The sequence below is a fragment of the Microtus oregoni genome, unplaced genomic scaffold (genome assembly GCF_018167655.1).
Source record: "Microtus oregoni isolate MIOR12 unplaced genomic scaffold, Mior012 000082F_ref0000272, whole genome shotgun sequence".
In the NCBI taxonomy this organism is placed as follows: domain Eukaryota; kingdom Metazoa; phylum Chordata; class Mammalia; order Rodentia; family Cricetidae; genus Microtus; species Microtus oregoni.
Genome location: NW_024544542.1, coordinates 5766667 through 5793941, shown reverse-complemented (window position 1 = coordinate 5793941; position 27275 = coordinate 5766667).

Here is a 27275-nt window from a genome sequence, read left to right as displayed (position 1 = left end):
GAGAGGCTGTGGAGGAAGGGGAACCCTCATCCATTGCTGGTGGGAATGCAATCTTGTGCAACCACTTTGGAAATCGGTGTTTCGGTTTCTCAGGAAATTCGGGATCAACTTACCCCTGGACCCAGCAATACCACTCCTGGGAATATACCCAAGAGATGCCCTATCACATGACATGAGAATTTGTTCAACTATGTTCATAGCAGTATTATTTGTAATAGCCAGAAACTGGAAACAACCTAGATGCCCTTCAATGGAAGAATGGATGAAGAAAGTGTGGAATATCTACACATTAGAGTACTATGCTGCGTTAAAAAACAATGACTTCTCAACTTTGCATGCAAATGGATGGAAATAGAAAACATTATCCTGAGTGAGGTATCCCAGACCCAAAAAGATGAACATGGGATGTACTCACTCATAATTGGTTTCTAGCCACAAACAAGGGTCACGGAGTCTACACTTGGTGATCCCAAAGAAGCTAAGTAAGAAGGTGAACCAAAGGAAAAGCATATAGTTGTCCTCTTGGCTATGGGAAGTATACAAAATTGCCGGGGAGAAAATTGAGATCTTGGGGGTGGGGTGGGATGGGGGTAAGGGGAGATGGGGAGAGAGGTGGGAGAGGGGGAGAATGGGGGGAGCTTGGTGAAGGGGGGGGATTGGGATGAAGGAAGGTTGGATGGGGGAGCACGGAAGCACGGTTCTTAGTTAAGGGAGCCACCTTAGGGTTGGCAAGAGACTGGAACCAAAGTGGCTCCCAGATACCCAAGCCGAGGTCCCCAGTTAGTTCCTTGGGCAGCTGAGCATGGGGAACCTGAAATGACCCTATCCTAGAGCAATACTGACCAGTATCTTGCATATCATCATAGAACCTTCATCTGGTGATGGATGGAGACAGAGACAGAAACCCACACTGGAGCACTGGACTGAGCTCCCAAGGTCCCGATGAGGAGCAGAAGGAGGGAGAACATGAGCAAAGAAGTCGGGACCAAGAGGGGAGTACCCACCCACTGAGACAGTGGAGCTGATCTATTGGGAGCTCACCAAGGCCAGCTGAACAGTGACTGAAAAAGCATGGGATAAAACTGGACTCTCTGAGCATGGCGAACAATGAGGGCTGATGAGAACCCAAGGACAATGGCACGGGGTTTTGAACCTACGTAATGTGCTGGCTTTGTGGGAGCCTAGCCAGTTTGGATGTTCACCTTCCTAGAAATGCACGGAGGGGGGAGGACCTAGGACTTACCACAGGGCAGGGAAATCTGACTGCTCTTTGGACTGGAGAGGGAGGGGGAGAGGAGTGGGAGCAGGGGGAGAAGGGTGGGAGGAGGGGGAGGGAAATGGGAGGCTGGGAGGAGGAGGAAATTTGTTTTTTTTTTTCTCAATAAAAAAAAAGTTAAAAAAAAAGTGCTGCCAGCTTACAATTCTGTGAATAGATGAAGAGTATATTTAGACAAACAGGTGTTAAGCACAGATGAAGTACAAAAATGCTAAAGGATTTATTTTAAGAGAATATTACTGTAAAATTTGAGACATTTTAAACATTTATTTTTATTTCTATTTTTATTTTAATGTCATTTAAAGATTACCAATCTTCCTTCTAAGGAATATAGACTATAAGGAATAAACACATATACTTCTGTTCCATGTTCTAATTTGTTTTCCAAATAAACATTAAGTCAATTACAAAGAAAGAAAGGTCTGAGGACAAGACTCTCCAACTATGTCACGTCCTCCACTGTCTCTGTTTCTCACTCCAACAAAGAATGTGAAGAAAAACACATAAATACATATTTAACACAACTAAAATTGCCTTAGTATCAAAGTGACTGAATGCAATGTTACTCTGACATACATATTCACCATCCCTGATCTCACTCACTGTAGTGACAGATTTGGGACGTTATCAAGAGCTATAACTCAGAACCAAAACTCATCCCAAATGATCACTTTACAATTCTAAAGATATTATGATAGTGTTCTGACTTATAAGACCATAGGCTACTAGGCAAGAACTTAATGGGTTTGTACTGAAACTACTTAATTCTGAGGAAAAATACATCTTGATAATAGAGGCAGGGAAGGGTATCTTCAAAACATTACAAAAATAAAATAAAAATGTGTGCTGTTTACTAGCATAGAGAATGAGTATCTCCGCTTTGTTATTTTAATGTCAATGTCATTAACGTTTCTGAGTAAAGCATGAGAACTGAGATATTACCTTCCAGCCCTTATCTACCCCGTATGTTATGTAGAAATAGCTGCAATAGGCTGCATATTGTTTGGAAACCATGGCAAGATTGATAATGCCTGTGTAAACATCTTGTAAGGCTTTAACGTGGTTCCTTCATTATCAGAAGATCAGCAGTAAGAGAAGGAAATGGCAGGGTGGGGAGAAAAATAAGAACACGTCTATCATGAACTTAGATTTAAATTTAGTTAAAACATTACCAGGAATCTGCTAAGTAAATAAATATTATAGTGAATTTAGCATTCCAACCAGAACTAAAACAACAGAAACCCTTAACTGAGCTCCCAAGGTCCAAATGAGGAGCAGAAGGTGGGAGAACATGAACAATGAAGTCAGGACTACAAGTGGGGCGCCAACCCACTGAGAAGGTGAGGCTGATCTAATGGAGCTCATCAAGGATGGACTGGGACTGAAGGTGCATGTGATCAAACCAGACTCTCTGAATGTGGCTGACAATGAGCGCCAACTGAGAAGCCAAGGACAATGGCACTGGGTTTTGATTCTATTGCATGTACTGGCTTTGTGGTAGCCTAGTCTGTTTGGATGCTCACCTTCCTAGACCTGGATGGAGGGGAGAAGACCTTGGACTTTCCACAGGGCAGGGAACCCTGACTGCTCTTTAGACTGGAGAGGAAGGGGGAGGTGGGGGGAAATGGGAGGAGGGAAGGAGGTGGAAATTTTTAATAAAAATAAAAAAAAAAGAAATAAACCACATAAAGATGGAAAAAAAAAAACAACTAAGACCTAAAGAGAAAACATTTAACAATGGAAAGTGCATCTGTTAAAACTTAGACCTAACATTTTTCCTAATAGTGCAAGACTATATATTCTCATATACAAATTAGGAGATCATAATAGGTATGGAATTTTCCAACTGTGACTCTTTTTCCACTGAACGTCACGGTCAGTGTAGTAAGTCGATAATATAAATTCTAATGCATACTAAGCTTGTCAATTTCTATATACGTAATTCAATACCTTATTTAGACATAACCAGGCTTTTATGCAGAACTTTCATTTTATTTAGCTGTTTCAACTTTTGGGTTTTCTTTTTTTTTGTTTTGTATGTGATGTTGTAATTCTATAAAGTCTAAAATAATTGTTGTAATAAATATATAAATTTGAGAACATACAATATTTGGTTTCAAAATCCTCCATGTTCCTGACATCATCATAAGGCCCTTGGGATTTGGCAAAGGATTTATAGGCCTAGAGAAGCTAAATAAGAAGGTGAACCCAATGAAAGTCATCCTCCTGGAGATTAACTTTCATCTGGCGATGAAAGCAGACAGAGACACAGACCCAAATTGGAACACCAGACTGAAATCTCAAGGTCCAAATCAGGAGCAGAAGGAGAGAGAGCACGAGCAAGAAACTCAGGACCGTGAGGGGTGCACCCACATACTGAGACATTGGGGATGATCTATTGGGAACTCAACAAGGCCAGCTGGATTGGGTCTGAAAAAACCTGGGATAATACCGGACTCGCTGAACATAGTGGACAATGAGGACTGCTGAGAAGTCAAGAACAAGGACACTGGGTTTTGATCCTACTGCACGTACTGGCTTTGTAGGAGCCTAGGCAGTTTGGATGCTCACCTTACTAGACCTGGATGGAGGTGGGAGGTCCTTGGACTTCCCACAAGGCAGGGAACCTGACTGCTCTCCGGGCTGATGAGGGAGGGAGACTTGATTGGGGGAGCGGGAGATATATGGGAGGCGGTGGAGGGGAGGAGGCAGAAATCTTAAATAAATAAATAAATAAATAAATAAATAAATAAATAGAAAAATACCAAGTCATTCTAGGCCAGGAACATGCTATAAAAAAAAAAAAAAAGAGGCATCTATACATTCAACTGAATTTCAAAAGATTTCCAAGGTAATTCATCCTTGTAAGCCATTGGGACTCAATGTTTTTGGGACCTGTGAACCTCCAGATCCTGAATTTCTTGCAAACAACTTGATTTATCCTGATCTGATGTCTACAACTGCTCTGAGCAGGAGACCCTCAGGAGTTCCTGATGGCAAGGGAGGTTTCTGATGTGTTTGGCTGGGGCATGGCTATCAGTTAAGGATCCCTATAAAGTTTCCCCTGGACACAATAAAGGTGGCATTATTGGGGCATTCTGGCATGAAGAATGACCTGTGTCTCTGTCTGTGAGTCTCTGTGTGTTTCAATCTCTAGCACTTTGCCTGGTTCACGAACTGTATGGTGGCGCACAGAGCACAGACAGGCGTCCTGCGCTACAAACGGTCAGTTTGTATTTTAAGCATTTCCCCTTCTTACTCCTTCTTCATTTATGTTAACAAATATCTTGGCCAGCCATGGTGAGAGAAGCCTGTAATGTAAATACAGAGGATTGGTGAGATGATGGCCAAGATCAAGGCATGTAACACTTACAAATGAGTTTCGGGCCAACTACAGGATGATTTAGAGCCAGAATAATGCCAGTTCTGCCCTTGTAGAGAAGAGGGGGTGAATAAAAGTTTAATAGAATGAGTTAATTTGACAAAAGTGTACCTGCCTGAAAATTTAAATTAGTGTGATTTGTGTGACAATAGAACCAAAGAGTTTTAGACTTGAGTAAAATGCAAAATTTATACTAAATACTTTTTAAATTCTCAACCTCATGTAAAAATTTGCTGACAAATATAATTAAAAATTGAAATTCCAAACGCCATGCACTTCTTTTTAAAACTTGATATAAATCGATAAATTTTTTAAAAGCAAGTAGCCCAGAAAATATTTTTTCTTTGCTTAGGCAAAAATTACTTCCATATGATGTTTAGCATATAAACTAGAGAAGAGATTGATGAATCCTTCTTTGTTCTATTCTTTTTCTGCTGCTGTGATAATTACCCTGATATAGTTCACTAAATGGCAAAGGGTTTTCACTTAGGTTACATTTCAGGGTAAAGTTCAGCATGACGAGGAAATCAAGGTAGAAACTTCAAAGAGCTAGGCACAACACATCAACAGGGAAGAGCAAAGAAAAATAGATGAATGTCTGTACATACTCTCGCAAAACTAAAAGATCTAGAACACTCATAAATGGATGAGCAGCAGAAAGCCACTTTGGAAGATACTGAATACTCTTTATAAGCACGACAAAAATTACAGGCTCATTTGTTGCTATTTACACAAAATCAGAAAGTACAAATGGGGCTTTATTTGGAATTTCTGAATATCAGAAGCAATCAACTGTCTGAGAAATCCCTAGTAAACAACCTCGTGCAAATTCATACTTCTGAATGTTGTTTATAATAATGAGGCTTACTTAAACTAGAAAGGTATTAAGGTAAAAAATACATTGATAACCAAAATATGTGTAATACCAAATGTACATTCTGCATCAGGCTTTTAAGTAAGAATGATTCCTAGATTTGAGGCAAGACCAGGGAAGCGATTGACCTGCAACTTGGCTGAAGAATACATTATGACTCATATTTACTCAGTATGCCTCAACATTTCAGGTACTACATGGCTCCTTTTATTTGTTAAAACTATTGTTTAACATGCATAAGAACAACACAATTAATATCAGTTATTCCTTTCTAAATCTCATTGAAAAACTGTTTAAAACTTAGAAACAGTATGCAGCATAAGTGTAAAAACAATTCTGGAGAATCTCCAGTAATAAACAAAAGGGACTTTATAATTTTATGATAAAGTGCACAATCAAGATTATCAAAAAATAAATCAAGAAGTAATAATATATACATAATTAGAACTTCCAAATATAGAAATTCACATAGAAAATAGTAATGGGCTAGTTCATGACTGTAGCAATTGGTGGGAATGATATCACTTATTGATAAAACCATGATTATTCGTAAAACTAATGAACAGATAGTTCAAGAAAATGCACCATCCTGATCAAACTGTCATTCTGTTTAACACGAGCAACACCCACATTGTTCGTAATAGTCCACAACTAGTCATAGAAATAAATGAGATATACTAAAGTATCAGTTATAGAAATAAATGATATGTACTGATTATCTAGTTATGTTAATTCCACTCTGCCCCTCTGCTCTTCCTCACTGAAGCATGTGTATGCAAGCATGTTTACATCGTGTGTCTGTGTGTTTGAGTTGATGTTTTATATTTTCTTCCACCATGTTCCACCTTACTTTTCTTTCAGTAAAGGATATCTCACCTGCCCTGGAGCTACCTCTTATAATCTGGCAAGAAATAATCAGACATTTCTTACTATGGATATAATCAATTTAGATAACTTCATTCTGTCACACATTAAATAGTTTTGATGTTTTTTTGAATAGAGTTAATCTTTACAAATCAAATCTCAACTACTACTTTTCTGGCTCACTATTTTTAAAACATTTCTCCTTGCCTCGTCTTATCCATGCTTCCTTTTTAGCAGAGGCTTAGATCTTTCCGTGTTTGTGAAGTGGCATGATCCGTCAAGGATTTGTACATTTCATACGATAAAGGCATAAAATCTCTCTAGTTCATACTACAGAGTGAAACTGGGTTCTTCTTAAGCTGAATTGGCCTTGGGCAAATCTAACTTGTTGCAATTCCAAGGCTTCTAGCATTCCTTCCCTGTTCTCACACCTTATTTGACCTATAAACGGCTATATTTACATCTATTTTCCTAGGCAGATAGTATTGAGGTTATTAGTGGGAAATTTAATCAGGTAAATTAGCCCACTATGGCTGTGTGGAATCACTGCTACTGCAGCCTTGAGTTATCAACCACAAAGTTCTAAAATTTCAAAACTTTAGGTGATTATGGGACAGTTTACCCAATCAAATGCTTTATAGAGAAATAGTCCCTTGAAGCAATCTGCTGTTTGTCATTAAATTTTTATGGAGTTTTTATAGCTTTTGGCCTACACGGATGCTACAAATATCCAGTAAGAATCCAAACAGGTTTAAGCATATCCTCTGGGGGGTAAAAACAACAACAACAACAACAAATGAAGTATGTGTTATAGCAAAAATCAAAGCCCAAACTGTTTTATTTTTTTTTTAAATTTATTTATTTATTAAGGATTTCTGCCTCGTCCCCACAACCGCTTCCCATTTCCCTCCCCCTCCCCCGATCAAGTCCCCCCCCCTCATCTGCTCGAAGAGCAATCAGGGTTCCCTGACCTGTGGGAAGCCCAAGGACTGCCCACCTCTTTCCAGGTCTCATAAGGTGAGCATTCAAACTGCCTAGGCTCCCACAAAGCCAGTACGTGCAGTAGGATCAAAAACCCACTGCAATTGTTCTTGATTTCTCAGTATTCCTCATTGTCCGCTATGTTCAGCTAGTCCGGATTTATCCCATGCTTTTTCAGACCTAGGCCAGCTGGCCTTGGTGAGATCCCAATAGAACATCCCCATTGTCTTAGTGTGTGGGTGCACCCCTCGTGGTCCTGAGTTCCTTGCTCGTGCAGGGCTGGTTCATCATACGCAAATCTATCAATGTAATCCACCATATAAATAAACTGAAAGAAAAAAACCATATGATCATTTCACTAGATGCGGAAAAAGCATTCGACAAAATTCAACACCCCTTTATGATAAAGGTCTTGGAGAGAATAGGGATACAAGGGTCCTACCTAAATATAATAAAAGCTATTTACAGCAAGCCAACAGCTAACATTAAATTAAATGGAGAAAAACTCAAAGCCATCCCACTAAAATCAGGAACACGACAAGGATGTCCACTCTCGCCATACCTCTTCAATATAGTGCTTGAAATTCTAGCAATAGCAATAAGACAACATAAGGAGATCAAGGGGATTCGTATTGGAAAGGAAGAAGTTAAGCTTTCGTTATTTGCAGATGATATGATAGTGTACATAAGCGACCCCAAAAATTCTACCAAAGAACTCCTACAGCTGATAAACAGCTTTAGTAACGTGGCAGGATACAAGATCAACTCCAAAAAATCAGTTGCCTTCCTATACACCAAGGATAAGGAAGCAGAGAGGGAAATCAGAGAAGCATCACCTTTCACGATAGCCACAAATAGCATAAAATACCTTGGGGTAACCCTGACCAAGGAAGTGAAAGATCTACTTGACAAGAACTATAAGTCTTTGAAGAAAGAAATTGAAGAAGACACCAAACTATTTTATTATGGAGTCCTTATGGTAGATTTTAAAAAAGCAAAACCTTCAGAATTTTATCCTTTGCAGTATGACACGGCAGTAAGCTGTTTCTTTTTACTCATTAGGAATCAGTACTTGGTCTTCTGTATAGTGTCCCAAATGGTACACAGGGATAATGGTGTTTATGTTTACACAGAAAGAGAAAACAAGGAAAATCCTTGTCAATAAATGTTATTAGAAGATCATTTTGAGGCATCTATGATGGAGCACAGCAGAGGAATACAATATTCGGATGCCCATAGGCATCCGTTAAGTACATAGCAGGTATCATACTTTCTGTATTTTGTACAAGCTAGTTATTTATTACTCTGGATATCATTTCATTATCTATAACAATTCAGCTTCTGTGGGAAACACTTGTTCTCCTCATTCTGTGCAGTGTGTGGGTACCACACAGAAATCGTATATTAACTTAGAAACATTTCCTTTAAGACCTCTTTCATTTCCAAAGCTGTATTCCTGAGGTTCTTTTCATCAATACAGAGGATGGAGAACGGGATAACTGCTCTACCACTGACCGAGACCTCCAACCCACGATGCCCTCTTGTTTCTGAAGCTATATGTTCTAGTGTTTAATATATTTCCAATATTTTGGTTGTCTTTAGCAGTTGAGTTATTTCTCCTATGGATAAATATCATGATCAGCCTATATACAGGAGGAGGGTTTGGTCCTGCTTAAATATATATGACAGACCTTGCTGATTCCCCATGGGAGGCTTCACCCTCTAGAAGGAACTAATGGGGAATGGAGTGGGGGAAGGTTGGGAAGGGGGCAAGAGGTAGGGAGAGAGAGGGAACTAGGATTGATATGAACATTTTTTTAAAAAAAATGGTTTAAAAGTGTATTTCCAATAGATACTGCCCCTGCAAAGACACACAGGTACTTAATTTTAAACATAAAACAGATTGAAGAAGCATGTATCAGTCCAATGGATTATACTTTCTGTGGCCAGTTATAAACATATGGTATATAGAGGAGTGAGTTCATGTGTGCGCTAAATTTTAACAGAACAGTGCATTTTAATTCCTGGGTGTGTCAAAGATTATGTCTGGAAATTCACTATTTTCAGAATTTTCTTCAGTTTTCCCACCAACTCACCATGTTTTACACAGGCATTATATACCTTGCTCAGGGTGCCTTTCCTCCCTTCTTTCCGTTCTCCCTTTCTTTCTACTCCACCACCCTTCTTTTTTCCCATCTGAAAGTCTTCCTATTGTTTCAGTTTGTGCATATACTGACATGTTATATTATACAGAAGTGGTTCATTGATTAGTCTACTATATTTGACCATTACATTTTTTCACTGAAAGTGATCTTTGAAGAAGATATTTCCACATTTCTACACAAAAATTATAGCTATCAGTTATATGTATCCTCCATAAGAGTATAACATGGTGCTCAGAAGTCATACCTTGTGGCTCATTAAAACATGACACTTTTGATACACACACTATTATTTCTTAAATATAATTATGGAACATCTCACTGCAGTCTTATTTGGTGAACTAATTCCATAATTTTTGAGTAAAATATTTAATAGTTGAATTTTACTATTTTTCTTGCATTTGATACAGAATTCTGTAAAATACATAATTTCCTGCTACCTATCTACTAGGAATCTCACTCAGACAGTGTATAATTGAATTTTAAAGCGTCATCATGGAGCAGTAGTTTGTCTGCCCTTGAAGTATGTTGTGTGGAACAAAAATCAATACAGCTAAAATCTATGAAATTGATATCAGTTCCTTTTGATGATATTCCAGTCAGTGTTTCTGGTAATTTTATTACTTTAGTGTGTCCTCTCGGGTCTATGCAGTTGACTGCCAAAACTGCAAGATTAGGGAAGATTTTAGCACTTGGCTCCAAGAAAGCCCAAATTTCTAAACTGATCTTACTTGTGACTCTCTAAAAGTAGCAGTTAAGTCATGTCTTTTCAGCCCGAGTCTCTAAGGAATTACTCAGATAAATAAGTGTGTGGAAAAGTGTAAAAAAGTCGAAAGCAAGCAGAACTCTACAAGGCTACAAGCTGCATGAACACAGCACACAGCACAGCTTCAAAGCAGTCTGTGTGTTATCTCACATATACCAGATATCAAAAGAAAAGTGAACGGCAGCATTCTGAGAGGCACCCAACCTTCAAAGAAGAGCCTCTAGAGGAAGTGGGAAAAGAGTGTTTCAAGCAATATCAACCTCTGAGATTGTGCCTCTTGCAAAGATGGAGACAGAGATGAATGACAACTTTCTTTTAGAATACCATTCTTAGCTTCTTGTGGAAGTCACATGCTTCATACACAGGGTGGCAATACTTTTTTTTTTTTATTTTAAGTGTATTTTGTGGGAAAGATTGGGTCAAGAACTTTTGGGTTAAAAAACGTTCTTCGCTTTATTTAGAAATATATGCTTCTGTAAAATTATTCCTTAAAGTAACGTAATTCATGAATCTTGTTTCATGAAAATAACTAGCAATTTCATAAGTGATTATTTTTACTAGTATTCAATGAGCTATCCCAGGTACTTCTTTAGAATTTATACATAGTGTTCAGATAATGTTTCTTAAGTGTTGAATTCTAATCCCAATATAATTTTATTCCTACTTACTAAGGTAATGCAGCATCCAGGCATTTCTAGAAATTACTTCTAAAAAAAATAATGTACTTACCATTCAGAATATGTATTATGTTTTTATTTTATAAATTAAGTTTATGTAAATCTATCCATCTAGTATCACGTGACTGTGGAGTTATATAGTTGAGTCTCAGCAAAGGAGAATCTACTGTCAATGGATCAGGAAACAAATGGATATTGAATTTTCTCTGCAGAAAGAATCAGCACCTGCTGAGCATTAAGGAACCTCCTCTAAGTGGGATCCTGTTCATCCTGTAAACTCACTTTCTCTGAACTTTCAAAGTCATGAAACATGCAGAATAAAGTAAAGTCTGTATGATATAATGCATTTTTTTTGTATAGGACTTGGGTGACTTTACTGGAAAAATATATAAAGCAATACTGGGAGTATTTAAGTAAATGGCAGGAAGTTTTCTAAAATGATGCAATTAATGCCAAGATAAAATCATTTCATATTTTAACATTAATAAATTTTCCAGTAACTTGTGACCTTAATCTTTATAGCAAAAGGGGTTTCTGGTGTGGTTATGTATCTGTCTCCCTTAGCCAGGTATTATTGATTATAAATAAAAATAAATGTTTGGGACTGCACTTTTTCATAAAAAAAGTCATGTGATACTACTAGAGTAAGAAGAGATTAATCCTTCACCTGAAACAACAGCAAAAATGTGGAAAACTTTAAGAAGTAATTACTTTTGAGACATGAAGTACAAGGACATTGCATTAAGTTCTGAAGAATCCAACTGGATAGGAAATATAACCGTGTTTTGTACAAATAAAGATGCATCCTAAATATATGCTTCTATAGAAGGTTTCTATGTTTGGTACTTTTTGGAGGAAGACAGGTGAATATTGTTAAACAGGCATGATATGTTTACGATGAAGAACTGAGTGGAAATGAAGAAATTTCTCAAAATACATTTGAAATCCTTTTATGTGTACTCTTGTACAACACACATACTGGAGCTGATGAATGCCAGTAGGCGACACCAGATATCCAGGAACTGAAGTTACAGATGCTGGTGAGTAGCTATGTGGATGCTGAGAATGGAACTGATGGAACTGAGTAGCTGTAAACACTCTTCCTTATTTTTATGTTATTTTATTTGTGGGATTATAGTATAATTATATCACTACTACCTTCCCTCTCCCCCTTCCAAACCATCCTGTATGTGCTTCCATACTTTCTTCCAAATTTATCACTTTTATATTCATCAATTGCTGCTATATGCATATATAATATTTTTACATGACCATTTTGTATTAGATAACTAGTTTGTATGCTATTCACCTGGGAAAAATACTTCTTTCACCCCAGCATTCCTTAGACACCTTTAGTGCTTTGTGAGGTTTTGAGACCTTTGAAGGCTTTCTCCTGTCTACTTTGTCGGGTCAATTGTTCTTTATTTTATTTATTTATTTTTTTTTTGTATTTTCAAGATAGGGTATCTCCGTATCAATTGTTCTTTTTATTCAGTTCATGTTTCAGAAGTCTTATTGGTTAGAACTTACTTGTATAGTTTCTGACATTACTAGGAAACATAATCGTAATAAATTCATTAATTATTTAGCACTTAAACTCTTCCTTCTCACTCTTCCTCAATGTTCCCTTAGACTTAGGATCAGGCAGTGCTTTGTAAGTCTAACCATTTGGGAATATTCTCTATAACTGTTCATTTTGATTAGTTATGATTTCTTATAATGGTTCCTGTCTTTTACAAAGAAAAATTGCCTTTCTGAGGAATTGGGTCTACACTTATGTGAGTTTAGGGGTAAATATTTAGAATGTAGTTAGAGGTTATGCTGATTTAGTAAAAAGTTCTTAAAGGTTATCCTTCAAGATTCAGAACATCACTAGCTTTTGGTGGTTAGTGAGATTTCCAAAACGATTCATGATTTTTGTCTCTTTTTGAGCTGTTTAATTCCATTTTGAGAGCAGATGATTGCCACCAAGATATTTGGCACACATATATAAATGACTCCACACCAGTTGAGTCATCTTGCCAGAATAGTTGTTGTGGCAAGTTGATGTCATAACTGGATAGAATTATTTGTTTTCTGTTTCTGCCCTTTGGAAGTTTGCATAGCACCTTCTGGTACCATGAAAGTTACCACTTGGGGAAGAGGCATTTATTCAACTCTGGAAAAAGACTTACCTTCTTTCTAATTCCAGGGGAAATCAAGGGAGCTTCTATAAAGCAAAGGACACAGTCAACATGACAAAACAAAAGCCTACAGAACGGAAAGAGATCTTCACCAACCCCACATCAGACAGAGGTCTGATCTCAGAACTCAAGAAATTGGTCAATAAAGAAGATATAATCCAAAAAATAAAATGGAGTACAACCTAAACAGAGAACGCTCAACAGAAGAATCAAAAATGGCTGAAAGTACTTAAGTAAATGTTCAACATCCTTAATGAACATCAGAGAAATGTAAATCAAAGCAACTCTGAGATTCCATCTTACACCTGTAAGAATGGCCAAGATCAAGAACACTGATGACAACTTATGTTGGAGAGGTTGTGGGGAAAAAGGGAGCACTCCTGCATTGCTGGTGGAAATGCAAGCTGGTACAGCTCCTTTGGAAGTCTGTGTGACCATTTCTCAGAAAATTAGGAAACAACCTTCCTCAAGACCCAGTAATACCACTTTTGAGTATATATCCAAACGATGCCTAATTGTGCAATAAGGACATGTGATCACCTATGTTCATAGCAGCATTGTTTGTTATAGCCAAAACCTGGAAACAACCTAAATGCCCTTTGATCAAAGAATGGATAAGAAAAAAAGGGTTACATTTACACAATAGAGTACTACACAGCAGAAAAATAACGACATCTTGAATTTTGCAGGAAAATGGATGGAGCTAGAAAACATCATTTTGACTGAGGTAACACAGACCCAGGAATACAAGTATAACATGTACTCACTCATAAGTAGATTTTAAACATAAAACAAGAGAAAAAATCAGCCACAAATCACAGTCCCAGAAAACTTAGACAACAATGAGGACACTAAGAGAGACCCATATTGATCTAATCTATATGGGAAGTAGAAAAAGACAAGATTTCCTGAGAAAATTGGGAGTATGGGGACCTTGGGGGAACATTGAAGGGAAGGGGAGAAGCAGGGTGGGGACAAGAGAAAAATGTAGAGCTCAATAATAATCAATTTTTAAAAATTTAAAAATGAGCAGTATCAATTTAAAAAAAAGGCTTCTCATGCATGATGTTGGATTTTTTGTTAGGTGTTAGGTGTTAAGTGGTGGAGGCATTGTTATCCCAGATAAGAAACTTTCGTTTAATCTATATATGCATACTTATACAGAGAAATTCATGAATTAAATGGTTTATGGACTTTAACAGCATTATTCTTTTTGGCTTTTCAGACACTCTTACTATTTTCTTACTGTCCACTCTCCTTCTTCTGCATTCACCTCCCTTCTGATTCCTAGTTAAGGGCTTCCTTTCCCATGTTCTCAAACAGATCACCTTTCCTCTGCTGTCATAACTCCTGAACTATCTCTCTAGCTGCACACAACACAATTTTGCACATCTAAGATTATCTTCAAATCAAGTTCCACTAACAAATTCAGAGACAAAGAAGGGAGATGGATGGGGAAAGAACTTCATGGGACGACACTTTTGGGATCTGAGAGTGACTCTCCTGGTATCTGTAACTGGATATTAAATGGTTATTATATTATTAACTGGGTTAGATTGTTAAAGCTTAATGGGAAGAAGTGCAGAGAAACATCATTTCAAAGGCTCACATAGAGCTGCTTCTCTCCAGCATGCACACAGAACTCAACAGAGGACTCAGATTTTCCTAGAAACAGGGGGAAGATGAAAATTCACAAAGATTCATAGTTCCACCTAGGAAAATAATGTAGGAGAAACAATGTCGGGCAAATAAAAAAAGAGATATAGACACAATGTGAAAATGTAATTAACCACAGAGACCTATAACGACGCAGGTGTTAAAAAAATAACATTGTACGCACAGCCATTTCAAACATACATGAGGAGTTCAGAAACTCAGGGAAGATATTAAGCATACAAAATATACACAAAAAATCATATGCTAGAAATGAAAAACAAGGAATATCATGTAAACTACACTGTACAATAAATAAATTAATAGTAGGCTAAATATTGCTGGGGGAGTGAAAATGACTACTAGAATAAAAATGATTTAAAAAGCAAGTAAATTTTAACTATAAGCTAAAGAAAATATTTAGTGAAAATTATCTCCAGTAGTCAGTAATATGAGACAGAATTGTTGCAATGAGTTTGGTTTCTGTCTGGATAGCATAGTAAGTTCTTATTTCAAAAAATAAAACAAAAATAAGCAAAATAAATTAGGTTGACATATATAATAAACATGTATTCATCTATTCAGTATTTTATTTAATTGGACAAAAGTAAAATGCTAAATGTGAGAGCAACATATTAAATGATATAATATACATACAAACTAAATTTATTTACCAGTAGTGCAGATAATGAGATTTGGTAGCTGGAAATACTCAATGATAGACAACATACACTATGAGGGAAATGGTATAAAGTTTCTGAAAGGTACACTATAATGAGTTATGGATAGATTCTGAACCACCATTGATGTTACAAAATAAAGTTCTACTGACCTAGACTGTCTTAGGGTTCCTCTGAGTGTTAGTGAGATTTCACACTGTCGCTCCCCAAACTTTTCATCCTTCAGTCATTTAGTCAGAAAGCTACTGATCATAATTTCTACCCCTGTCCCTTGAGAGATAATTCTTCTCCCAGGAAAACTGGACTTCATATAAATTAAACGTTGTGATTTTTGAGGCATAATACCTAAAGATAAATTAACTTTTAAATTAGCACTGATTACTCTTCCAAAGGATCTGGGTTCAATTCCCAGCACCCACATAGCAGCTCAGAACTCTCTCTAACTCCTGTTCCAGGGGATCCAGCACCCTTACACAGTCATAGATGCAGGTAAAACAAAAACCAATGCACACGAACCACAAATAATTAAGCTTAAAAAAATAGTATGAATAAGTGAAAGCAATGGTTGTTTGAAGATATTTATAGCTGTCATATAAGTTAAATAGCATCTAAGCTACTTATATTAATAATTTTTAATATTGATAAATTGGTGTGGGAAGTACTTCTTTCTATGAGTTGCTTTTATGAGTTAATGAATAAAGTGGCTGCTTTCGCCCAATGGCTTACAGACCATGGCCAGGCTGGAAGAGAGAGTAAGCAGTGTCAGCAAAACGTCATTTAGCTGCCAGATGGGAAAGATGCAAGCTGAGAGGTGAAAACTTGCCGGTAGGCCACAAACATCGTGGTAAAATATAAAATAATGGAAATGGATTAATTTTATAGGTAAGCGCTAGCTAGCAATACACTTCAGTGACTGGCCAAGCAGTGATTTAAATAATATAGTTTCTGGGTGGTTATTTCAAGTCTGGATAGCTGGAAATGAGCAAGCAGCCTCCTACAACAATAAATCGTAGTTTAAAATTTGTAACTTTTGATTGTATATTTCACTATTATTTTTTATCTGTGATCTGGTTGACAAAATAAAATTTAAAAATATTTTCTATTTATATTTTCACTAAATAACACAAAATATATTTTTGTTTCAAACATTTTTATTTTAACATCACAATATAATTTTATTTCTGTTTCTAAACAAATCCATAAAAGTCAATTCAGGAAGAGATCAATAATGTAAGTGGAATCAATACAAATAAGGAGGTTGCGACTATAATTAAAAGTCTTCTGAATAAAATAATCCCTTGTCTAGACGGATTGACAGCAGAATTTTACAAGTTTTTAAAAAACTGTAACCAATACTTCTGAAATTATTATAAAAAAGAAAGAAAAGGAGCACTTTTAGATTCATTTTACAAAATAACTATAGCTAGAATATTAAATTAGATAAAAATATAAAACAAATGGAAAATTAGAAGTCGGTGTCTCTGATGAATACATAGGCAATAATTCACAATAAAATTTTTGCAAACTAAGTGCAGGCATTGTATTATTAAAGCAGAGACCATGTTGGAAAGCAGATTACTACCTCCTTTTACTACTTGCTCGTCTGGTTTCATAAACAAATCAGTGTCATATTACTAGGAGTAGTGTTTACCATACTGGTCTGGATTCTTTCATGTCAATCTATAATCTAGAAAATTGTGACTCATGGTCTTGTTCAGAGGCCACTATGATGAAGGCAATTCTTCAATGGAGATTGACTACCATTGATGACTTTAGTGTGGCAGTTGATAGTCATATTCCAAAATGATCATTCGCTGTGATCCAGGTGGCTTTATTTCATAGGTTCAGAGATGGTTCCACATAAATAAGACAATAAAGGTAATAAATCATATAAATGTATATAAAGACAAAATCATATTCATTTCAATAAATTAGGTAAAAGTCTTCAGCATAAAACAGCATGTCTTGTGAAATTAGTCTTAGAGAGGAGAGGACTGAAGAAATGCATATTTACCACAGGCTAAATATGATGAGCCTACAGCCAAAAAGAAGAAAATTTAGAGGCAATTTCATTTAAATCAGAATCAAAAGTGTCCAGTCAACACATTTCTTTCAATATAATATTTAAAACTCTAGGCAGAGCAGTGCTAAGAGAAGAGAATGAAATTAAAAGGATACAAAAAGGCAAACAAGAAGTCAAATTATCCATAATTCTTGTATGATATGATATTGCACATAAGAGATACCACAGATTCTATGATGAAATACTCTTGCATCTTTTAAAATATTTACAGTAACTTTTAGTGGGTCAAAAGGTAGGTCAAGACAGGTGATCAATTCAGAGAATCTTTATTATTAGTTTATCCACTGTTCTATCTATATCTTTTAGATTTAATGATGTCAGTGAACATAAATAGGGATATACCAAGAAAAATGCATTAGTTGCACAAGTCATTGTCAAATATTTATCAATCTAGTATTAGGACATCTGTTAACTTACCTTAGCATTTCATGTGAATTTACCATGAAGAGGATCACAATGAACATAGGTTGATAATTTCCCTATACTATACATATTTTATTCATACTTAAATTTGAGGTCTACAAAAAAGACTTGCATATCATGTAAATAGAGGGATAATCATTATCCCAACAATGGTTCCTCTACCATTAATCCTGTGGGATCCCATCTCTCCTTCTGTTTAGGTGAACTTTGTGAAGTGCCCTGCTCTCCTCTAATTATAGACATAAATAAAACAGGGAGAGAAACTTAACTAATACTTACACCCTTCTATGATGCTGTAATTTTCTTCTTAAATAGTGGTAGAATCTATTGTACAATGGGTTTTCATTCCAAATCCACCATTTTATAGCTCAGAGAATTAAAAGTAATGAGGTTAAGAGAAGCTGAACTCAAAAGACTTCTGAGTGATAGACCAAATAAAAACCACAGAAACACCAGCACAATGCTTTCTCTGAGAAGGTAATAAGCCCTATCAGTGAGGCACCTGCCTTCAAAATGAATACGTTTTCTCAATGCATAAACCTAAAGGAGAAGACAAAAAGGAAACCTTTATTATTTTGTTATATTCAGTCTTAATCTAAGATGCAGTATATAGATAAATACATAATAATTTAACAAAATAAACAAAGTCTCAAATTCTCCCAGTGATATATTTTATGAAATGGTATATTGGCATTAAACTTCTATAAATTCTTTAAATTATATTCAAGAATTCTAATAATTATTGAAATTATACCAAATAGAAATTTAGAAATCTATGAGTTAGATGTTCGCATGCTATTGGTATGTTGTGTCTGTCACATACCTTCTAACCTCGGAGAAAAAACACAGTTAATTCAACTCTGTCCTTGTTTCTTATCATGTAGAATGCAAACTCCATACATGATGGATACATAACTTCTTTCCATAACTGTTTTGTCATTATAATTAGTAAAAATGTAGAAAAATATGCCAAGGAACTGTGTAACATAGAAAATGCCCCTACATATTTTTACATAATGTAAAAAAATAATGTTTGTTCATCTTAGTCTTCTTTGTTTGAGGCACTGCATGCACTTTCTATTCAGAGTAAAATAACATAGATCAAAGGATAACCTCAGTCATGCTGAAAGCTCTCAAACAATTTCCTTATCTTGTGAGTACCTTAAACACAAAAGTCAATTAAAAATTAGAAATACTATTAACAGTTGTCTTCCAGAATAAAAACGTAATCCAAATAAATAGTGAAATTCTCAGAAACAAATGGAAACTTATTAAAAATAAAGGTCACTAGTAATAACATTACTAAATACATTAATGACCTCTAAACTACCCAAAATCCTCTTTAGAGAACATATGAACATTTCCATAAATGTTGTTACCCTTAAAGTTTGTGGATCATTAAATGGCAGCTTTAAGGTAATTTTGAGCTTTCATTTTTCATTGTTTTGTTTTGCTTAATTAGCAATATTGCAAAGGAATCTGTTTCCTGGGTTTTATTACCTCATTTCATATTTAGTAATGTTTTGGGAGATGAGTTAAGTATATGAAAATCTTAATAACAATAATACTATGAGGAAACATTTTCTATTTTAAAACTACTTTCCAAAGATTTTAGAAAAAAACACTACAAAGTTTATATCTATGAAAAACATAGTACGCATCAGTAGAAGAAAAATGATACTTTCTAAAACTGTGTTTTGAAAAAGCCAATTAGTGTTGAGGAATGAAATATCTCTGATTATCAATGGGATGACTTTATTTACTAATTTATACATTCCCTAATTTATATAATTTATATGTATTTGTTCATTTAACAATATTCACAGAAATATGCAAAGTTAGAGCTTCCTTAAGATTTAATAAAGAGCAGAAGTATGATAACTTTGCTTAGTAATTAGTTCCATCAAAAATGCACAAAGTGATGAAAGTTGAAGCTTCTCTGTGGTGGCTAATGCCTTTAATCCCAGCACTCGGGAGGCAGATGCAGGTGGATCACTAAGTTGGGTCAATTCTGGTCTACAGAGTATACAGAGTGCATTCCAGGTATCCAAGACTACACAGAGAAGCCCTGTCTCAAAAAGAAGCAACAACAGCAATGGTGAAGAAACTTTACTTCATCCAAAGAAAGGCACACCATAAAGCTGCATTTCATTGTATGCTCTCCTTTTGTTCCACAGAGGGAATCCAAACATTTTCTTTTTTTTTTTTTGAGTATTCCTGGCACAGTTCATCTTTCCAAAGTTCTTTTGCTCTCTCTCTCTCTCTCTCTCTCTCTCTCTCTCTCTCTCTCTCTTTCTCTCTCTCTCCCTCCCTCCCTCTCTCTCTCTCAGAAAAATGTATTTATTTTTATTTTATATGAAGTTGTGTTTTGCCTTCAAGTATGTCTTTGGGAGTGTGAGATCATGCAGTTATAGACAGTGTTAGGTTGCATGTGCTTGCTGGATTTGAATCTAGGACCTTTGGAAGAGCAGTTACTGCCCTTCACTGCTGAGCTGGGTCTCCAGTTCTCCCACAATTCCTTTTTTTTAAATTTTAAATTAGAATTTATTGAGTTATACATTTTTCTCTGCACTCCTCCTTTCCTCTCCCTTCCCCTTCAATCCCCTCTCATGGTTTCCATACTCCCAATTTACTCAGGAGATTTTTGTCTTTTTCTACTTCCCATGTAGATTAGATCCATGTATGTTTGCCTAGAGTCCTCATTGTTCCAAACACATTCATACTTGTTTGGAGAAAATAATTTGTCTTGTAGATTGGTTTGTGTTCCTCTTCAGCATGATTCTCTCATGACTCATCTTTGTTTCTCTCGTGATCTTCTCTCAACTTGAATATGACTATAGCTTGAAAACATCCTATCTCATTTTGAACTAATTGCTTACTTGAAGGCAAAGTTATGACTCTTCCTTGGCTTTACTAACAGGAATTCTATGGTAAAGGCTAACAAAAGAATTCATTTTGCTTTTTTCTCCGTGAAACCATAAACAACCTCCTTCAAAACGTCAGTATTTTTGTCGTTATGTTCAAAAGTTTTCTGAAAATATTGGCTACTTTGTGGGTTTAACACGCTTGCTGTCTCTGCTGTGGTCTCTGTTCCTCAGGTGTTCTCGTTTCTCAGAGCACATGAGTAGAATGGAGGGAACTGTTCAACAGCATGTCTAGAAAGGAACAACATATGATGAACTCATTCTGAAATATCGCCACCTTCATTAGCATTTCTGTTCCAGTGCTAAACATATTGATAAAATTTTGTTATAAACTTATTTGCAAGTAGTAGCTTAATTCTTTAAATGACAATAGCATTTCTGTAATTCTTTGAAATTTTGTTATGCTACAAAGTTCCATTCAGTTTTTTTTTAAAAAATTATAACTTGATACAGACAAGAAAGATACAAAAATTGAGTTACTCCACTGACCACCAGCACAAACACAGAAAAAAGGAAACATATTAGTAATATGTATTTTAAGGCATTTCCCTCAAATTTCAATGTCAAAATTGTATCATAAAGGATGTGACACTTTGACTACATACACTTTTGGTGCAGTGACACTGAAAATAGATTCTTGGGCTTGACATATAGCTAAGATAGGTGAGTTCTTGCCTAGCTAGCATCTAGGAAGCTCTGGGTTGGAACATCAAAAAAACATAAAAACTGTGTTTAGTATATCTTTGAAATAGCAATAATTATGCGGTTAAGTCAGGAGGATTAGAAGTTCAAGGTCTTTTTCAGGTAAAAAATAAGAGAATAATAAATAAAAATAAAATAAACAACAAAACATCAATGACAACAAAATCAGATTTTTAAGGCATACTACCGTTCATTACACAGAATCCTCGTCTTGTATGCAAAGGCTCTGGACTCATCTCCAGAATCATGCACAAAAGCAAAAAATAAAACAATCCAAACAGAGAATCAAACAAAACCAAAGTAAATAATATTTGAGGTATTTTTTGCAAATGTATTAAATAACATTATATGTGCATATTATGTAGTCGACTACGTCAAACTACCACTTATAGATACTGAAATAATTTGTTACCAAATTTACAAAAATGTATATCAAAGGATTGCCATAATTGCAATAGTTTATCTTAACAATTTTGAGGTTAGAATCAACCAATAAAGGTTTATTTGTTATTTGTTAGAGCCAGGCATGTAAACAATAAAGTTCTACCTAAAATGTAGCAGTGGACAAATTCTTTATGAATTAGTATGAACAAATTCCTAGGGCATATTGTTCTATGAAAATACAGATTATACATAGTATCCACATTTTTGTGTCCATGTGAAGAAATGACCTGTATTAAATTAATGATAAATTATATATATATATATATATATATATATATATATGAAATTTGCTTATATTTAAACATCTTTTATATTCTCAGAAAGTTTGGAATACATTATGTTTGTTTATGTAGTTTGTGTTCTCTATGTTACCTATATGGACATGGACATAGATGTTGTTGTGGGTTTTTATACCAAATCTGTTATAAGAACTGCATCATGCACATACACATTCATAAAAGTCCACACATACCACATAGATATAGTCAATAGCATTAGTCACAGCTCACCTTCAAAGACCAGTTTCTCTAAAGAAAGCTCTGGGTTTTTGAAAAATAATTGACAATCAATTGCTATCAGGTAGAGTTAAACAGGAGAAATAGTAAATAAATATCTATCATAGGTTTATGAACTTTCCATTTGCTAACATTTTAACATTTTTGAACAAATGATAAAAACATATTGAATATTTTTAATTTCAGAAGGGTGTTACTTGTGCTTTCTCCTTAATGACTAATGTTCAAGGCCCTGTTGGGTCAGAACATGGTGGATTATTTTGGTAACTCATTATCTAATAAAATTAGGATGGCATTTATTAAATATATATAGCACACTAACATCTAGAAAGTTTTTGTTCTCAGCAAAGAATTTTTATCAGAAATCGTAACATGTTATTAGTCTTCACTGGATTACTTTGCCCAACTTAATTGACCATAGTCATTCATCTTGCAATAGCCAGATCTTTCCTGATGCAATATTTACCGTAAGATGACTGCTAAGTGATAAAAATAAAAAATGAGGCAATCATAGTGAGGTAACACTTTGAGACTCCAAATTTAAATTGTATATTACCTTATCTCCTCTGGGATTTGCCTAGTCCTGCCTTATTAGAGGAGAAGGTGCCTAGTCACACTGAAACTTGCTAAGCATGGCTGGCTGGTATCCATAGGAGGCTGCCCTTTTCTGAAGAAAAACAGAGAGAGAGGAGTGGATTGGGGAAACAGAAGGTGGCATGGAAAGACTTGGAGCAGTGGAGGGCGGAAAAATACTGTTGGGGATGTAAAAATATACAAACAACAAAAAGATAAATTTAGAAAGTATTAATTTTTTTAAATTGCTGAGTACATTTACGTGTATTTAACGTAAAATTTAAAATTATAACCATCTGGAGAGCAGAATCTACTAGTGACTTGATTTAGCACCTGGTAAGACTGTGTCAGACTCCACATTTTAAAGTATAATGATACATAGCTTTTAGTTTTTATTGTAAAACAAAGCATAATTTTATCCCTGGTGAATGTTCCTTTCCACATCCACCCATCATTGTCACCATCGATAAGTTTGCCATATCTTCAGATTTACATAAACTGATCTCCTAGTGCACACTTTTGTATTTTTCCATTGGCGTAATTGTTTTATGGTTACCTATTATGTAGGTTATACCAATAGCTCATTATTTAAATTTTTCTTTATTCAGTATTTCATTTTGCTTGGACATCTATGTATGTTTGTATGTGTTTGTGTGTGTATATGTGTGTGTGGCATATATAAGACTGTATGTACATACATATGTATTGCCTACATTTTGGAAATATAATATTATAAATATAGATGTTAGATTCTTTTATGTGGTGAAATTGTTTAGTTTCTACAGTCCATGGGTTTCTATTTCATTATTTATCTGTGAATATGGCTAGTGTTTTTGATAAAAATTTAGAAACATACTAGCATACAGTCAGAATGCTACCTGATCAGAATCAAGAATCAGACTGATGTATCTATTAAAGCAAGTAATGCTAAAAGATATCAGACAACTATTAAAAGAAAGAAAAGAGTTACAGAATAGTCTCCCTCACATACCAGCTTCTGTTTGCCCAAATATATGACAACACTAAGATACTCCAGGACCCAGAACTTAAACTCTGTGCCAGTTACTTAAATTGGAGGTGGAGGAAAATTTGAAAACATAAAGTGTTTCTTGATTTTAAAATGACCAAAATTTATTTCAAAATCAATTATGCGATCAAGGTGAGATATTTACATTCTACATCAAAAGGTTCTACTCTTACTAAAACACAATAACTTAATTGTTGTAAACAAAGGTTTTTATCAATTTTCTAAAATCATCCTTCAGCTTGCAAATGTCTAATTAGTATATCTTTGGTTTGAATTGTATTGAGTCAAATTGGATTGTATTAAAGTGTATGTTTTTTAAAAAAATGTTTGGATATTGACTTCTATTTTACAAAAGATCAATCAATGAAGTTTCAGTTGAGATTGGGGCAGAGTTCACCAACACTTCTAAAAGAAACATAAACTTACTTCTGCCATTTGGCAAAAATACTTAAGAGATACAATGCTCTCAGCAGTGATGATTATAAAACCAAACTGGCAATAAATGTTGAAAGGGTTGAGAAAGCTCCATGGACTACACTGCCAAATACTCATTCATGATTTAATTCTTAATACTAATAAAGTGCACCCATCTCATTGGTATACATATTTGCTTTCAACTCTAGTAAATTATTAAATTATGTGGGTAAGCAAATTTTGATTTGTATAACTATTGTTCACACCTATATATCTACAGTATAAGAATTTCTCAGGTAAAGTGGTCACAGTACAAAATTTTTCTGATGCCCTACTCTAGGCTACTGAATTGAACACTTGGCTAAAGTACCCAGTGAGTACTTCCAAACTACGTTGTCTAATTTCATTATCATGCCTCACTCAAGATGGTGGTTGGAATAAGAAAGGCCCCATAGGCTCAAATATTTGAATGTTTGGAGAATAAGGAGCTGCACTAATTGGAAGGATTAAAAGGATTAGGAGGTATGGCCTAGATGGAGGAAGTGAGCAATTGAGGTTTCAAAGGATCATGCCAAGCCCAGAGTCTTTTTCTCTCAGCCTGCATATTAGTAGCTCTCATTTTCTGTTCCAGCACAATGGCTGCCACTGCCATGCTCCCCACTAAGATGATAATGGCTTAAATCTCTCAAAATATAAGCAATCCCTCAATTAGATGTTTTCTTTTGTAAGAGTTGCTATGGTCATATTAAAACAACAGAGTCAGTTGCGTTTCATTAAGAAAATTTTTCTCAGTTGCGGGGTTGGTGAAGATCTTCTCCCAGTCAGTGGGTTGCCTTTTTGTCTTAGTGACAGTGTCTTTTGCTTTACAGAAGCTTCTCAGTCTCAGGAGGGCCCATTTATTCAATGAGGCCCTTAATGTCTGTGCTGCTGGGGTTATACGTAGGAAGTGGTCTCCTGTGCCCATGTGCTGTAGAGTACTTCCCACTTTCTCTTCTATCAGGTTCAGTGTGTTCGGACTGATATTGAGGTCTTTAATCCATTTGGACTAGAGAAGCTAGATAAGAAGGTGAACCCAAAGAAAAACATATAGGCATCCTGCTGAATATTAACCTTCATCAGGCGATGAAAGGAGACTGAGACAGAGACCCACATTGGAGCACCTGACTGAAATCTCAAGTTCCAAATCAGGAGCAGATGGAGAGAGAGCACGAGCAAGGGACTCAGGACCTCGAGGGGTGCACCCACACACTGAGACAATGGGGATGTTCTATCGGGAATTCACCAAGGCCAGCTGGCCTGAGTCTGAAAAAGCCTGGGATAAAACCGGACTTGTTGAACATAGCTGATAATGAGGACTACTGAGAACTCAAGAACAATGGCAATGGGTTTTTGATCCTACTGCACATACTGGCTTTTTGGGAGCCTAGGCAGTTTGGATGCTCACCTTACTAGACTTGGATAGAGGTGAGTGGTCCTTGGACTTCCCACAGGTAAGGGAACCCTGATTACTCTTTGGGCTGACGAGGGAGGGGGACTTGATTGGGGGAGGCGAAGGGAAATGGGAAGCAGTGGCGGGGAAGAGACAGAAATCTTTAATAAATAATTAATAAATTAATGAATTAAAAAAAGAAAATTTTTAATAATATACAACCCTTCTATCTTTTAAAAAGTTTTTTTTGAATTTCAAATGTCCATATATTTAACATGTCATTTTAGTTTTTCTGAGCTAGATAGCATAATATTCTATAGCACAATGTCTTCCAAAGAAGCATGATTCGCTATCCAATAACACATAGGAAACACAATTTCTAAGATGTTCATAACCTGGTAGGAGATCACTAGACATTTGATAAACTTATAACACCACCATAGATTGGCCATTGTCTAATCCCCATAGAGTAAAGTAGTCCTGTAATTCTGTAGTCATCTGTATATCCATACCTGCTGAGTGGCTTGTGTGTGTGTGTGTGTGTGTGTGTGTGTGTGTGTGTGTGTGTTTAAAGGAGTAAGGCTTTAAATGTATCTTGTGAAAACAAAAGAAAAATTAATAGATTTTTATTGAGGTCTACATTTTTCTTTGCTCTCCTCTCTGCTTCTCCCACTCCCCAAGGTCTGCATGCTCCCAATTTACTTAGGAGACCTTGTCTTTTCATACTTCCCATGTAGAGCTAGGTAAGCTTCTCTTAGTGTCCTCATTGTTGTCTAAGTTTTCTGGGATTGTGATTTGTAGGCTGGTTTTCTTTGCTTTATGTTTAAGAACCACCTATGAGTTAGTACATGTGATAATTCTCTTTCTGAGTCTGGGTTACATCACTTAAAATAATGTTTTCTAGCTCCGTCCATTTTTCTTCAAAATTCAAGATGTTATTTTTTTCTACGGTGTAGTACTCCGTTGTGTAAATGTACACATTTTCCTTATCCATTCTTCAGTCTAGAGGCATTTAGGTTGTTTCCTGGTTCTTGCTATGACAAACAAAGCTGCTATGAACATAGTTGAGCACATGTCCTTGTGGCACGATTGAGCATCTTTTGGATATATACCCCAAAGTGGTATTACTGGGTCTTGAGAAAAGTTGTTTCCTAATTTTCAGAAAAATCACCACATTGACATCCAAAGGGGCTGTACCAGCTTGTAGTCCCACCAGAAATGCCGAAGTGGAAACAAAAATTTG